The sequence below is a fragment of the Leucoraja erinacea genome, chromosome 3 (genome assembly GCF_028641065.1).
Source record: "Leucoraja erinacea ecotype New England chromosome 3, Leri_hhj_1, whole genome shotgun sequence".
Classification (NCBI taxonomy): Eukaryota; Metazoa; Chordata; class Chondrichthyes; order Rajiformes; family Rajidae; genus Leucoraja; species Leucoraja erinaceus.
The window spans coordinates 54014364-54028377 of NC_073379.1; the positions used below are offsets into that span (position 1 = coordinate 54014364).

At 39.8% G+C, this 14014-nt stretch overlaps 2 protein-coding genes and 1 long non-coding RNA gene across 4 annotated transcripts in view; 2 read left to right on the top strand and 1 right to left on the bottom strand.

The window, feature by feature from the left end:
• LOC129695600 (zinc finger and BTB domain-containing protein 5) overlaps positions 1 to 14014 on the top strand; it is a 413756-nt gene that overhangs the window by 269185 nt on the left and 130557 nt on the right. The window lies entirely within an intron of this gene.
• LOC129695608 (uncharacterized) lies at positions 851 to 4550 on the bottom strand. The gene is made up of 3 exons (XR_008723200.1): positions 4412 to 4550; positions 4150 to 4294; positions 851 to 1253 (listed from the first exon to the last, which is right to left on the bottom strand). It is a non-coding gene; the product is annotated as an uncharacterized LOC129695608 (long non-coding RNA).
• The window catches only part of fbxo10 (F-box protein 10), a 64044-nt gene continuing 54597 nt past the window's right edge, over positions 4568 to 14014 (top strand). The window contains exons 1-2 of one of the 2 annotated variants that reach the window (XM_055632698.1): positions 4568 to 4761; positions 8463 to 8682. The gene's annotated coding sequence lies outside the window, so the exon portion shown is untranslated. The remainder of the gene's footprint in view (positions 4762 to 8462; positions 8683 to 14014) is intronic. The other variant, XM_055632696.1, reaches the window with a different exon arrangement.

The following is a 14014-nucleotide window of genomic DNA, read 5'->3' on the forward strand; positions in this document are numbered from 1 at the left end:
TTTTGATGATTCTTTTATTAGATATCTGAATACTTCACTACACCAAAGTACACATTCTTGCAAAATATTAATATTATAATCTAATGAACTATCAGATTTTAATAAATTACCAGGTCTTTGAATGGGGAGTTGCTACCATGTCTGAACATGACCTGTTTACTGGAGTGTTTGCTGAGCTCAATTGTAAACTGATGCTATATTTAAATCCGAAAGAGGTTCAATCTGTTTTTTTTTGTTACCTTTGTCAATCAAATCATTAAGCTGAAATGCATGTCCAAATGAATCACTCCATTTAACAGCTCTTTCGACTTTTAATAATTCACCTCTTCCGGTTTTATTGGTGATAATGGGTATAATTAATAACAATAACTATTAACTTTTAAGTGCTGCATTTATAGACAACAGACTTCATGTTTTGCGCAGTCTATACATTGAGAGAAAATCGGGCTCTGCACCCGATACGTTCTGTGCAAAAGAGGTAAATAGATCACGCTATTATTTATTGGGTCATTTTGACCAAGGTACCTTCCTAAGATTGTTCTAGTTCCCCATATCCCTATAAATCTTTCCTATCCATGAATTTGTTCAAATGTTTTTTTAAACCTCTACCACTTCCTCTTCCATATACCCACCTCTCTGTATGAAAGACATGACCCAAATTAATGCCTCTGTGTGGCGATAACATCAACAATTAACACAATACAGCTCAGCAAGAAAAATCCCATCAAAATCAAACATATTAATATAAAGCAAAGTAAGAATTTGCATGTAGTTTAGTTTACGTTGTCATTTTATGTGGAAACATTTTCTAACAAAAGAAATTGAACCAGCAATAGGTTAAATAGTTCCTCAATCTGGCCTGCTCTGTTTTCATGCTTATTCCTTAGTCACAAGTCCATGTTCCTGCATGATCCCCATCTCCCTTGATTCCTGCAATACGCTAAAATCTAACCACCTCAACCTCAAATATATTAAACAAGAAGCAACCTCACACTAATGAATTAGAGGATCTAAAAGATTGATGACATTCCGTATTAAAACAAACCCTTAGCCACAGACCATGCTACCTAGAATCATTTAGAATCTACAGCTTGAGGAAAGGGTTTCTCAATATTAACCTGTTAACCCTTGTAGAAGAATTTCTGCATGCCTATGTAGAGAAATAGTAAAGGTGTAAGGAGTAGCAACCCATAAGCTTAATCTTATCTTGTGTAATGACTTCCTATGTCTAGTTAATTGATAGTCCTAGGGATCTGTTGGAAAACAAACAAAGAAAACAATTAAGATGATAAAGATTGTGGGAACAACATAGATCACAATCAAATTCTATCTAGTTTGGGACTGTTCTGATGAGGGGATATCTGTATACTTGAGAAAGATGTAAGATGTACCATATTTCTGACTGCATAAAAATACAACATTCTACTCAATTGGGGAAAATGTGTGGCCCCTATGTGCCTGCGATGCTGCTGCAAGCAAGATTTTCATTATACCTCACTGTAGGCCGAGATTCATCTGCAAGTCATGATTGATCAAAATAAGTACGCTTCCGTTTGACTTGATGTATGTACAGGGCGAGTGTTATTCATCAGCACAATTTCATTTATATGGCCACTATCCTAACCTTTTATAGGTATAGCTGTTACAATGAGCTGTGCTTAGGCCTTCTAGCAGTAAGACCCTGACATTGGACGAAACGCCCTGATATTATGTGAGCATGCATCTGTGAGAGCCTGGGCCTCATTACGTGTGCAGATCAGGTAGCCTAGTGCATAATCTGATGTCCCATTTATGCACCATACAATATGATTTAATAGGACAAATCGAAAATCCAGCTAGAACACATTGGTCTTTAATATGTGTGCCAAATAGTTTTTTGATTTGGGTCTCTATGCATTTGACACTCATTTAGTGCTAGGCTGGTGGGTAAGTGCAATTATTGGCAATTGGCATCCAATGCCAAATGCGGATCCATTGATTTGTTATTGTTGATGCATATTTGAACTGGGGGATTGATGTCTGCTTTGGCATTTCTGTTTGAGCTGTTACGGCAACGTCCATCTTCTTTTGTACTAAGTATTGGGGTAATTAATTTATTGAACATGTGTTTATTATTTATAATCTATGTGTATTGTGCATGTATGTATATTGTGTCTACATACTTGTTATGTTCCTGCAAGTACGAATTTCATTGTTCCATTGTCGGAACATATGACAATTAAAGTCTCTTGACTCTCGACTTGTACAACACTTGTCCACTTCATTCTGTGCTGATGCTCCCAGTCCACCATGAATATGTCCCTGAATATTTCCGTGAACCCCCCCCCCCCCCCCCCCTCATAATATATCCTCCTTAACACTTCCACAGCACCTCTTCCCATTACACCCCAACCCCAGGATATACATCCATATCCCAACCACAGATGATACCTTGGCATTCATGCTAATTAAGTTATGGAGCATTGAAGATTAACACAGGTATCCCAACCAAGCAGCTGTCGAGATTTTTAGGTGCAATCCAATTTCTAGCCCAACATTTTCCTCATAGTTCACTTTCACACATAGCTTGATACTATCAGCATATCTGGAAATACTACACTTCATCATTCGGATCAATAATATAGTTTAGGTGAAAGCAGAATGCTTCACTGTGACAGCACGTTAGTAATACTATGCCAACTTGTAAATGATCCATTTATTGCCTAGTTTGCGAGTCCTTATTTTATGCAATTACCTTTCGTGTGCTGCCCAATCAAATGTCTTTTGAAAATCAAGATATGTTGTTGCTTATAGATTACTGGTTCCACTTGTATTACTTGCTAGTCACTTCTTAAGTAAACTCTTTGGAATTACCAAACAAAATTAACCTTTCATAAAGATAAACCCTTATCACATTAAAGTTTTCTGAGTTATTTGTTACTGCATCCTAATCATCCCACAATTGCTCAACTACTGAGCCCCTTTTCTCTCAATTTTTTCTTGGAATGCAATATTGCATATGGTACATTGGGACTGTTTCCCAAATCAAAAGAATTATTGATAATCATTCCAACACATCTTCATGCCATAACTTTAAGATCCAAGGTTGAAGCCACATAGTCCCTTGCATCTTTCAGCTTTTAGTCCACTGAACTTTCCCAGTAATTTGCTTTACTATTAATCTTATTACTATTTAAGTTCTTTGGTCTCATTGGATCCTGAGTTTCCCACATTGTCCTCTTTATTTTTTTTGTATCATTCTGGCAACGGAGCATGCCCAGGAGGGAAAGCTCAACATGGGAATGGAAAGAGGAGTTAAAATGGTTAGCAACAGGGTGATCTGGTACGCCTTAGCGGACCAAGCGCAAGTGTCAGGCGAAATTGTCGCTGTCTTGCGATGTACAGGAGGCCACATCGTGAACACTAGATGCAGTAGAGGAGGTGCAGCTGAACTTCTGTCTCACCTGGAAGGACTGCTGGGGTCCATGGATGGAACCGAGGGAAGAGGTATAGGTATAGGAACAGGTGTTACATCTCCTGCAGTTGCAGAGGAAAGTTCCTGAGGAGGGGGTGGTTTGTATAGGAAAGGGCAAATGAACGAAGGTGTTGCAGGTGGAGCGGTAGTGGAGAATGGGAAATAAATGCCAGCTTTGGCCCTAACATCACAGAAATTATTAAGAAATGCATTTATTGAATAATAAATATCCCCAAATTGTTCCACTTTCTGTACGTATTTATTTAAATTGAAATTCGAGATCTCTGTCAATCATTTTCCTTATTTGGAACTTTTTAATTGAAGCTGTGTACAAAATCAGCAGGTGGACCTCCTAATGACAAAGTAAATCTATTGAAATGCAGTCATTATGAGAATGCAGAAAGATAATTAGTGATGCACTACATAACTTGCATTGCCCTACGTGAAATGAAGAACGTTTTGAAGCGTTATTCAAATCGTGGAATAGAGTGGACAGTCCTGAAGACTGGTTTCGTAATCCCCAATTTATTAAATGTTTTAGCTTTGTTGAAGTGTGCTCTTGCTGATAATTTTAACTTTAGAATTTTAGGCATCCTATTTAAGATTCGACTTGGGGGAAAAGCTAAGGAAACTGTTATTTAGTTCTATTAATTTTCCTAAAAATAGTTTAGTAGCGTAAAAATTAAAATACATACTTTGGAAGGGTCTCGATCCGAAACGACATCTATTCCTTTTCTCCAGAGATGCAGACTAACCCGTTGAGTTACTCCAGCTTTTTGTGTCAATCTTTGGAAAAAATGTTCGTGCTATTTTTCATTGTATATTTGAGTTGCTTGTTCTCTGCAAAAAATAAATAAATGTCATTTTATTGGTCTTTATTCTACCCTTCAGAATAACCCTAATAAGATCTGTCCGGCTGAGTTTACTCCAGCATTTTTGTGAGTAATAAGATCTTACATTTGTGCCAATACTGTATATCCTTGTCTTGCAACACGTTTACACTAGGGTTATCCGATTGAGGACTGCAAACAGAGCGTGCATCTCGCTCTTCTGGCGACCGTGCGGTTGCTGCGTGACGTCATCGCCAGGCTGGGCCCGGCGCTGGACGCCTGGCGGCGGCGCCCGGAGCGGGACATGGCGGAGGCCTAGGCCGTTGCTAGGCTCTACTCGGTCTCGATGGAGCGGCAGGACGCGCTGGTCGCGGCCACCCCCCCGGCGCTGCAACGCGTCCGAGAGGAGAGTGAGAGTTGGCCGACTCGAGCCGCGCCTGGGGACGCCATCTGCCAGCACCGCTGAGGAGACAGGAGGTGAGCGGTAAAGTTGATTCCTTCCCCGACGTGAACTGGTATCTACCCCCCCGATGTAGCCTGTACACAACCTGACTGACGGAGGGGTGCCGGACAAACCTATCTCGGGGTAGACTCAACGTGATGCAAATATGTTCAAATGTTTTCAATCTTTCTTTTGCAGAACGGATTTATTTCTTTTGCAAAACGGATTTCGTTCTTTTTTTCTTGTTTCTGGTTATTGAAGGGAATTACACCCAATACCATCTCATTCTTCGAAGCCCTGTAAATGTTTCCTTTCAAATATGTTTCCAGATCCTCATTGCTTCAATTGTCCTCTCCGTAGAATATTTCAGATCACAACGTGTGTTTTTCTGGGACCCTTTTAATTTTTTGCCAGCTTAAATTCAGCTTAAATCCGCCCCCGCTAGTAACTCAATTTCTCATTTATTATATCAAATCCTATCATTATTTAGACTTCGTTATCTCATAAGTTGCTCTCTTATAAGATTGAACCTCATTCACTTAAGTCTCGTTGACAACCAATTTGAGGATTTGTCATTTCTAGATTGTGGATTGTACGCACTACCAGGGTTTAACATGTTTCACAATGTTTGATCGGCCATGTACCTCTACATTTAAAAAAAGAAGGTAGACACAAAATGCTGGAGTAACACAGACAGGCAGCATCTCTGGAGAGATGGAATGGATCCATTTAAAAAGATCTTGGGAGAAAAGATTACTTCTATTTTGTTCTACTTTCTCTCATTTTGTGGTAGGAATAATACTAATTTATATCATTCAAATACTTACAATAGTAATTCTGCCAGACAATTTGGGGAATAAAAGGGGACTTGTGGAACATTTAAATACATTTTTTAACACCTTTATCATCTCAACAGTAACAAATTTGTCAGTTTATGAATTATTTTAGGATAAAAGGTTGATTTTGTGATAACAACAATAGTTACAGTTTATAATAATGCACCGTACCGCACATTATGCCACATGAATGTTCTGAATTACATGATCCTGTATCCTCAAGTCCTCATTCTCTTAGATATTTAAAGGAATATATCTTTGACATTGTCGTACAGGTGTACCACCGATTTTCTGGAACCTTTGGTTCCACAACCTTGCCGATTATCCATTTTGCCAGAGCAACAAGGGTCACGGCCTCTGAGAGAAGTCAAACGGTACCAGAACCATCCGTCTAGGCCTCCAGGGAGCCAAGTTACTGGCCTATAAAGTCTGCCTTGGAAATGGATCCGCAGGGTTTCAGAACCGCGTCCACGGGGCACATATTCGAACCACCGGTTGGGAGTCCAGCAACAGAAGTCACCTATGGGAACGGATCTGCCAGCTCCGACCAGGCCGGAGTTCCAGATCCCCGACTGGAGGGGGCAAATTCAACCCGTCGATCGGAAGTCCAGTCACGGAAATCCCGATGAGGTCCAGATTGACCGTCTCACCCGGCCTAGATGCAACATTTTCTGGAGGACTTCTGGGGGGGGGGAGGAAATATCAAGTGTGCTCTAGTAATCCTGTCCTGATTAAAGGAGGTGCTGGACCATCAGTTCTGGAAAATCGGTGATGGACCTGAATAACAGTAAAGATGCTGTGAATTAACTCCAAACACCAATTCAATCTGGAACTATCTTGATTTGAAGAAGTCAGTAGGGTTTCCAACTGTCCCGTAATAGCCGTGACATCCCGTATATTGGGCTAAATTGGTTTATCCCATATGGGACCATGCATGTCCCGTATTTGACTGCTACTACTTGGGTCGAGGGGACTATTGGGTTGGAGCACCACGTCCTGCCCCGTCTCACATGTCCCGAGGTAGTGCAGCCTATGGAGTGCAGCAGCAGCGCCTTGCCAGTGACCCCGTCGGTTGGCAGCCCAGCCTGCTGTCCGACCTTCGCTTACTACCGACACCACCACCCCTCCTTCTCATGGCTGACCATCTGTTCATGAGTTGGGTGGGGTGCCGGACTTTGCACAAAGTCCTGCGCTCCGGACAAAACTCCTCAGCTAGCTTTGTGTGCTGTCCAGCACCCGGGCCAACTCATCATTCACCCAGCTATGGCCGATTAGGTCAACAAATTGCCTGTCGGGAATTTGTCCTTTATTTGGGAGTGAGAAAGTTGGCAACTCTGGAAGTCAGTGTACCACCTTGCTGCTCATTTAACAATTTGGCCAATAATTCTCATTGCAATAATGACCTATTTGTATTTCTAAATACCTTGTGTCTTTATTTTGATTTTCCTACAGCTCTTTAGGTAATGTAGAATCACTGGGGAAAGTTGTTCACTCTTTATTATGTACTGAAATTTGTATAAACCAGTATAAGACCACACTGATTAACAAGAATGGCACCTGAATTAAGAAGTTAGAACTGAGAGGCGTTCCTCACCAACCCCCATCCCAACGTTACACACACACACCCACACACTCCACACCACACACACGCACACACACACGCACGATAGGAGCTATTATTAAAGATAAGACATCAAGGTGGTCAAGCAAATTCAACATGGTTTTCTGATAGGGAAATTTTTATTGAACTTTTTGAATTAATGTGCTGTCGATACAAGGGAACCAGTATATGCTAAACTCAGATTTCCAGAATGTAGTTGAAAGTAAAAGCTCATTGTGTAAGAGTTAACAGTGAAATAAATATAAAAATCATGTTAGAAAGCTCAGCAAAGTCAGGCAGCATCTGTGGGATTGCAAAGAGAACCAGTGTAATGTTTCAGATCTGGGCCCTTCACCAAGACTGAGAATGAGACAGAAGTCAGTCTAGGTAGCAGAGACTGGGGAAGACAACAGGCAGAACAAAAGGGATTTCTCAAATAGGGAAAATATGTAGGAAATAACTGTAGATGCTGGTTTAAATCGAAGGTAGACACAAAATGCTGGAGTAACTCTGAAGAAGGGTCTCGACCCAAAACGCCGCCCATTCCTTCTATCCAGAGATGCTGCTTGTCCCGCTGATTTATTCCAGCATTTTGTGTCTACCTAATGTGTGTGTTTAGGGGAGATAAGTTCTGCTGCCTGTGTACTGTGTTGTTAATCTTGTAATTTCTGCATAATCTCATAATCTGTATAATACTCGGGGTCACTCCATGGGACTGAGTGCAGATGCTCCACAAAGTGATTTCTCCCCAACCCATCAACAATCTGTTTGATTTTTCCAATGTTGTGGAGGCCATATTTTGAATACCGAATGCAGTATCAGATTGCGACAAGTACAGGTGAACCAATGCTGCACTTTAAGAGAGTATTTTAGTTTTAGTTTTAAAGATATGGCGTGGAAACAGGCCCTTCGGCCCACGGGGTCCACGCCGACCAGCGACCCCTGCAAATTAACACTATCCTACACACACTATGGAGTGTGGGAGGAAACCGAAGATCTCGGAAAGAACCCATACAGGCCACGGGGAGAACATACAAACTCCATACAGACAGCACCCGTAGACTGGATTGAACCCAAATCTCCAGTGCTGCAAGTGCTGTAAGGCAGCAACTCTACCACTGCGCCACCGTGCCGCCCCTTAAAGATTGTTTAGTTTCCTTGCTGCTGTGACAGGAAGAGATGAAAGGATAAGCATGGCACCTTCTCTCGCTCTCAGTCCTGATGAACTGTTCTAGTAACTTTCTCATTCCAGACATGCTGCCTGATGTAATGAGTTCATCCAACAATTTCTGTTTCACAGCTCCAGCAGTTTTTCATCCATGATAACATGTTGGCATGGGTAGAAGACTGGCAACAAGAAGCAGAGACTAAGCATAAATGGTTAGGAAGGAACTGCAGATGTTGGTTTGCACCGAAGATAGACACAAAATGCTGGAGTAACTCAGCGGGTGAGACAGCATCTCTGGAGAAAAGGAATAGGTGACGTTTCGGGTCGAGACCCTTCAGATGTACTTCAGAGGGTAAGATATAGGACTCATTGTTGGGCCTCAACCTTTTAGGATGAAGGCAGCAAGGATTTAATCTGATTATACATAAAGTATAGGAAGCTAAATTTTGAAAACCACATAAAGTGGCTGGAGAAATGTAGATAGGTTAAGTGAGGTTGACAAATGAATTATAATAATATAAAATAGGAAACTGTCTTATTTCGATAGTGTGGTTTAAAAATGTGACAGTCATGCTTCATTTATGTGGGGCTTTGGTGGAGCCACATCTTACTGTATAATATTGGCCGCCTTATTTAAGGGAGGGTTTAAATGTGTTGGAAGCAGTTCAGTCAAGATTTACTGTGCCAATACCTGGAATGGGCAGATTTTAAGTTAAAGCAGTATAAAGTAAAGGCAGATAGAACTTAACAAATAAGGGTTGAAAGATTATGGGTAGACAGGAATGTAAAGTTTAGGTTACAAATGGATCATCCAAAATCTTATTGGCAGAGCATGTTTGAGGGGCTGAATGAATCTTAATTCATATGCAACCTTAGTGTACTAGATCTGGAATTTATGGTTCAGATTGCGAAGGAGTCCAACATGAAATGTTATAAAGATTAGATAATTAATAATGTCAATAATATTTCAGGCAAAATATTTAAATCCAGAGAGTGATTAAAATAGAAAATTTGCTGCAACATGGATTAGTTGAGGTAATAAGTATAGTTGCAACAAAGCGAAACCCAGACAAGTATTTAAGAGAGAATGATCAGAAGTTGTGCTGAAACAGATAGGTGAATTAAGGGAAAAAGAAACTCATTTGAAACATGTAAAAAAAACCTGGAATAAACATGGGGATAAATAATCTGAATTACATGCTATAATACAGTGGCCATTAAATTGTCTTAGTAGGGATGATGCGTACACACACTAATGGTGTCCCATTGGGACTAGAGGTAAGCAAAATCAGAATCAGCAAATTCATCCCATGTGGAACCACGGCTAATGAAATTTGTGTTTTGTTCAGCAATATCTGGTGACCTCATTTACTTTGTACCAATCTTTTGAAAGTCAGCAGTTACTGAAATGCATGTCAAACATGCTATTAAAATTAACTGCACAAACCAAACTTTCTCATACTCTTTCCAGTGCAAACCATACATTCTATTCCAGTTTATTTATACATCATGTCATGCCCTCTTACAGATCATCATGCCATTTATATGTAATTGTTTAGCATTATCATCAAAAATGTTAGTTTTTGCCTATCAATATTCGAAGCTGCACCACACGACACACTCTTAGTCGTTCCATTAACTGTCAGATCAGTTGTCCAATACTGGAAGAACAAATATTTTCGGCCATTTAACATTGGAAAAACCTAAATCATTGCTTTTGGACTTCCAACATGAAGTCTGTTCCCCAGCCAGCAATTCCATCCATTCAACTTCCAAATATCTGAGATTAAACTCGACCATTCAACTTGGCTGCATTTGTGCCCTGGACGAGCTTCTGACTGGATGGTATAAAAATCTGAATGGATTTGATGATTTATATCTTAGTGCTGTAAAGTAGATCTATTACACAGCAGGAGTTGGGAAATGCTCAAATACTATATTAGGGATGTGGTAACAGCATTTTAAAAAAACCCATTATTGAATAGAATCAGTGGGGTGTCATGTGAGGTGCATTAGGATTGATAAGCAATAGGTTTTGAGAATGTAATGGGCAGATAAGAAAGAACTAGTGGATGTATTATATCCAAATTTTCAAAATATATTAGTAAGCTCTCACACCAAAAGTGGCTACACAAAAATTGTTCACAATATTGAAATTGATTGCCCGAATAGAGAAGTGGATAAAACTTTTAAAACACTGTGAATAAATGGGATGAAGTTTGTCAAGTTTGTGGCTGAATTTGAGCCTGAGCTACCTACAGTCTTTCAATGAAAGGACCGAGTATCTTGTTTGCAAATTTGATGAAGAAGTAACTTTTTTAAGGGATACAAAGAAAGTATGGAGATGACGATTTAAATGAGAAAGGAAGGTGATGATGGATGTTGTAAAATATTGGGGAATGTCAGATGAATAATTTAAATAGGAAGAATGGAAAAACATTTTTTTAACATTTGGGTGTGCTGATACGCAATATGTGGAAGTTAACATGAAAGATCAGGCAGTTCAGAATTGCATGTCAAAGGATGGATGCAATTAATTAATTCCTACTGTGTGTGCAATCTTAGAAAAGCATGGTACTGCGGCTGCTTTATAAATAAGATGTGAGGTGTTAATTAATTCCTACTGTGTGTGTGTGCAATCTTAGAAAAGCATGGTACTGCGGCTGCTTTATAAATAAGATGTGAGGTGTGTAATATTTTCAATGGTTTGACTATATCGATACTGTTGTCTTTAACTGAAGAGTCAGAATTAAAGAGTACATTTTATTTTTTAATTCTCCAACACCAGGAGATGTGGATATTCGGTTTTCAAAGATAAGATTAATGAATGGTAGGAGATTTAAGGAATAAAAGGATTATGGAGATGGGTTATAAAAGAGGAGTTCACAAATTGGCAAGACATTAAATAGTGACTAAGCCAGAGGTGCTGTCAGTTCCTATGTTTAGCTTCATTTTCTGAGCACAACCAAGGCTGCCTCCTTCACCCTCTACCATCACTCCACCTGCCTAATTTCAAGTGTTGTCAAAATCTCTTCCTTCATTACCTAGGGAGACTTCCCCACAATCCAAGCCACCTTAATCCTCCACGCAGTAACCACAAACTAATTTAAAACTCTGCCGCCTCTAATTTGCATGCTATTCAACTATTACTAATGTGTTCACTGATCTGCATTAGATCCTGGTTAGCCGACATTTTGACATAAAAATCTTCCCATTAGCCTGGCCCCTAGCCTGCCTTAGCCTGGCCTCATCCACATCCTTACTTCCCCTTGCCCGCCAGCCTTCCAGGATCTCTATGCTCCTCGATTTCTGGCCCCTACACACGTCCAATTTAAATCACTCTACCACTGGCAGCAAAGCCCAGGGGGAAATGAGGCTTTAAATTGTAAACCTCTCAACCGCTGTGCTGTCTTGTGAAAGCATACGTTTCCAGGAACGATGACAGAGAAAGGGGAGAATCAGAAATTCTGTGATGGTTCAATTCCCAAATGAGCAAATTTAACCATTTGGTTTCAATTTTTGTGGAATAGTTTGGCCTTTATATAATGTCTTTTGGGACCCATTAAAGAATTTCTGTCCTGTAAGGATCTTGCCAGGCTATCAACAAGGATCACCATGGCAATAAATCAATGTTGTTTTTGTATCTTCTTGCTCTTCTGCTCCATTAGGTGGAAGGAAAGAAGAGCAGCTAGTTCTCTCAGCTCGTAAAACAGTTAGCTCGCATTTATGCAATGCCTTTTAACTATCCTGATAAGAAATTTACAAACTTTTTGTAGCAGAAATGGTAGCAAACCACATTTTGCACTAAACTGTATGAGGAGAGAGTAAAACAAGGTGAGAAGTTTTAAGAAGCATTTGAAACAAGATTCAGGGAGGAAATGTCAAAGCTTATTGCCAGTGTGTTCAGTGGCTGCCGCTCATTTGATCAACGGACATTTTTGACCATGTGTTGTACTGATGAAACAGTGTAAGTATAGATCAACTATTTTCTGATCCAAACAAGCTGTTGCCTTTCAACATGGTATCAAATGAAGCAGATTATATTATTGCCACTGATGAGAAAGTGTGAGTCCTGATGACAGCGCCTGCCATTTGTATCATGACTTAAGCTGTAGATGCTTATTAAGATAGACTTAAATGAATGCAGAATTTTCAGCTGATGAGATAACAGAGACCAGAGAGAAATTTGAAATGACCATCATGAACTTTGAACTGATAGTTGTCAATTTTAAATTTGGTTTATTATTGAACCAGGTGTTTGTGTTAATCAGCATTATTGGAGTAGATGGGTAGAGGGGTGGTGAAGTGATGTTGCCATTAAATGTGTGGAATCTTATGTGTTCTGAAGTGTAGTAAATAGAGACCCTTGTGAACCTTGGATGTTGCAGTGCAGTACTGGATAATGATGCCTTTGCAGGTGAATCTTTGGCTATAATAGATAGTTAACAATGGAACTGGACGTTAAGGGAGGCACGGACAGAATGTTTAGTCATGTCATAGGCTGCTGATCGATCATGGAGGAGGATTAATGTCAGATTTTCCATCTATTTATGTAATACCTGCTGAGGTTGTGAAAAGCCTTGTGTAATTGTTGGTTCTCCGTGCTGTGACACAGTCCAGAGTAAGTGTACTAAAAATGTTTAAAAAAAAAAAAAGTTTCTGTTTGGCCTGAGCGCTAGTTTATTCCTTCCACAGAATCACTTTGTGACACGACTTTGATCATTGAATTGGAAATGAGCAGACAAAATAGTTGTTATTTTTTCAGTGGCTGCTGCTACATTGATCAAAGGACATTTTTAAATTTTGGATTGGCCTACCAGTGTAAATATAGATCAACCTTTTCATGATTCAAACAACCTATTGCCTAGAAACATGGCACCAAATGAAGCAAATTATATTATTGGCACAGAGGAGAACGTGTAAGTCCATATATTGTAACATTCTCATTTCAAACAATGCATCCATTTGATTATGAATTTGGTTAGATGCAAGATTGCAATCGTACTGAAATTCCTCTGACATTCTGTGGCTGACACATGAGGGACAAAGCATATAAGGAGCCACACTATGCACTGACAAAGTTTATCATTCTGAGATTTATCATCTCCATTAACCTTGGTCTTTTTTCTTGCCTCTTATGTTTGGTGTTGAATACACAGTCCAAATAGGATCAACTCTTGCATGTTCAGGCAAAGGTACATTCCACACAGCTACCACTCTCTGAGTAAAGAGGTTCCCCCTCATGTTACCCCTAAACTTCTGTCCCTTAATTCTCAAATCATGTCCTCTTGTTTGAATCTTCCCTACTCTCAATGGAAAAAGCTTATCCACATCAACTCTGTCTATCCTTCTCATCATTTTAAATACCTCAATCAAGTCTCCCCTTAACCTTCTGTGCTCCAAATAATAAAGACCTAACTAGTTTAACCTTTCTCTGTAACTTAGTTGCTGAAACCGAGGCAACATTCTAGTAAATCTCCTCTGTACTCTCTCTCTATTTTGTTGACATCTTTCCTATAATTTGGCGACCAAAATTGTACACCGTACTCCAGAATTGGCCTCACCAATGCCTTGTACAATTTGAACATTACATCCCAACTTCTATACTCAATGCTCTGATTTATAAAGGCTAGCACACCAAAAGCTTTCTTTACCACCCTATCTACATGAGATTCCACCTTCAG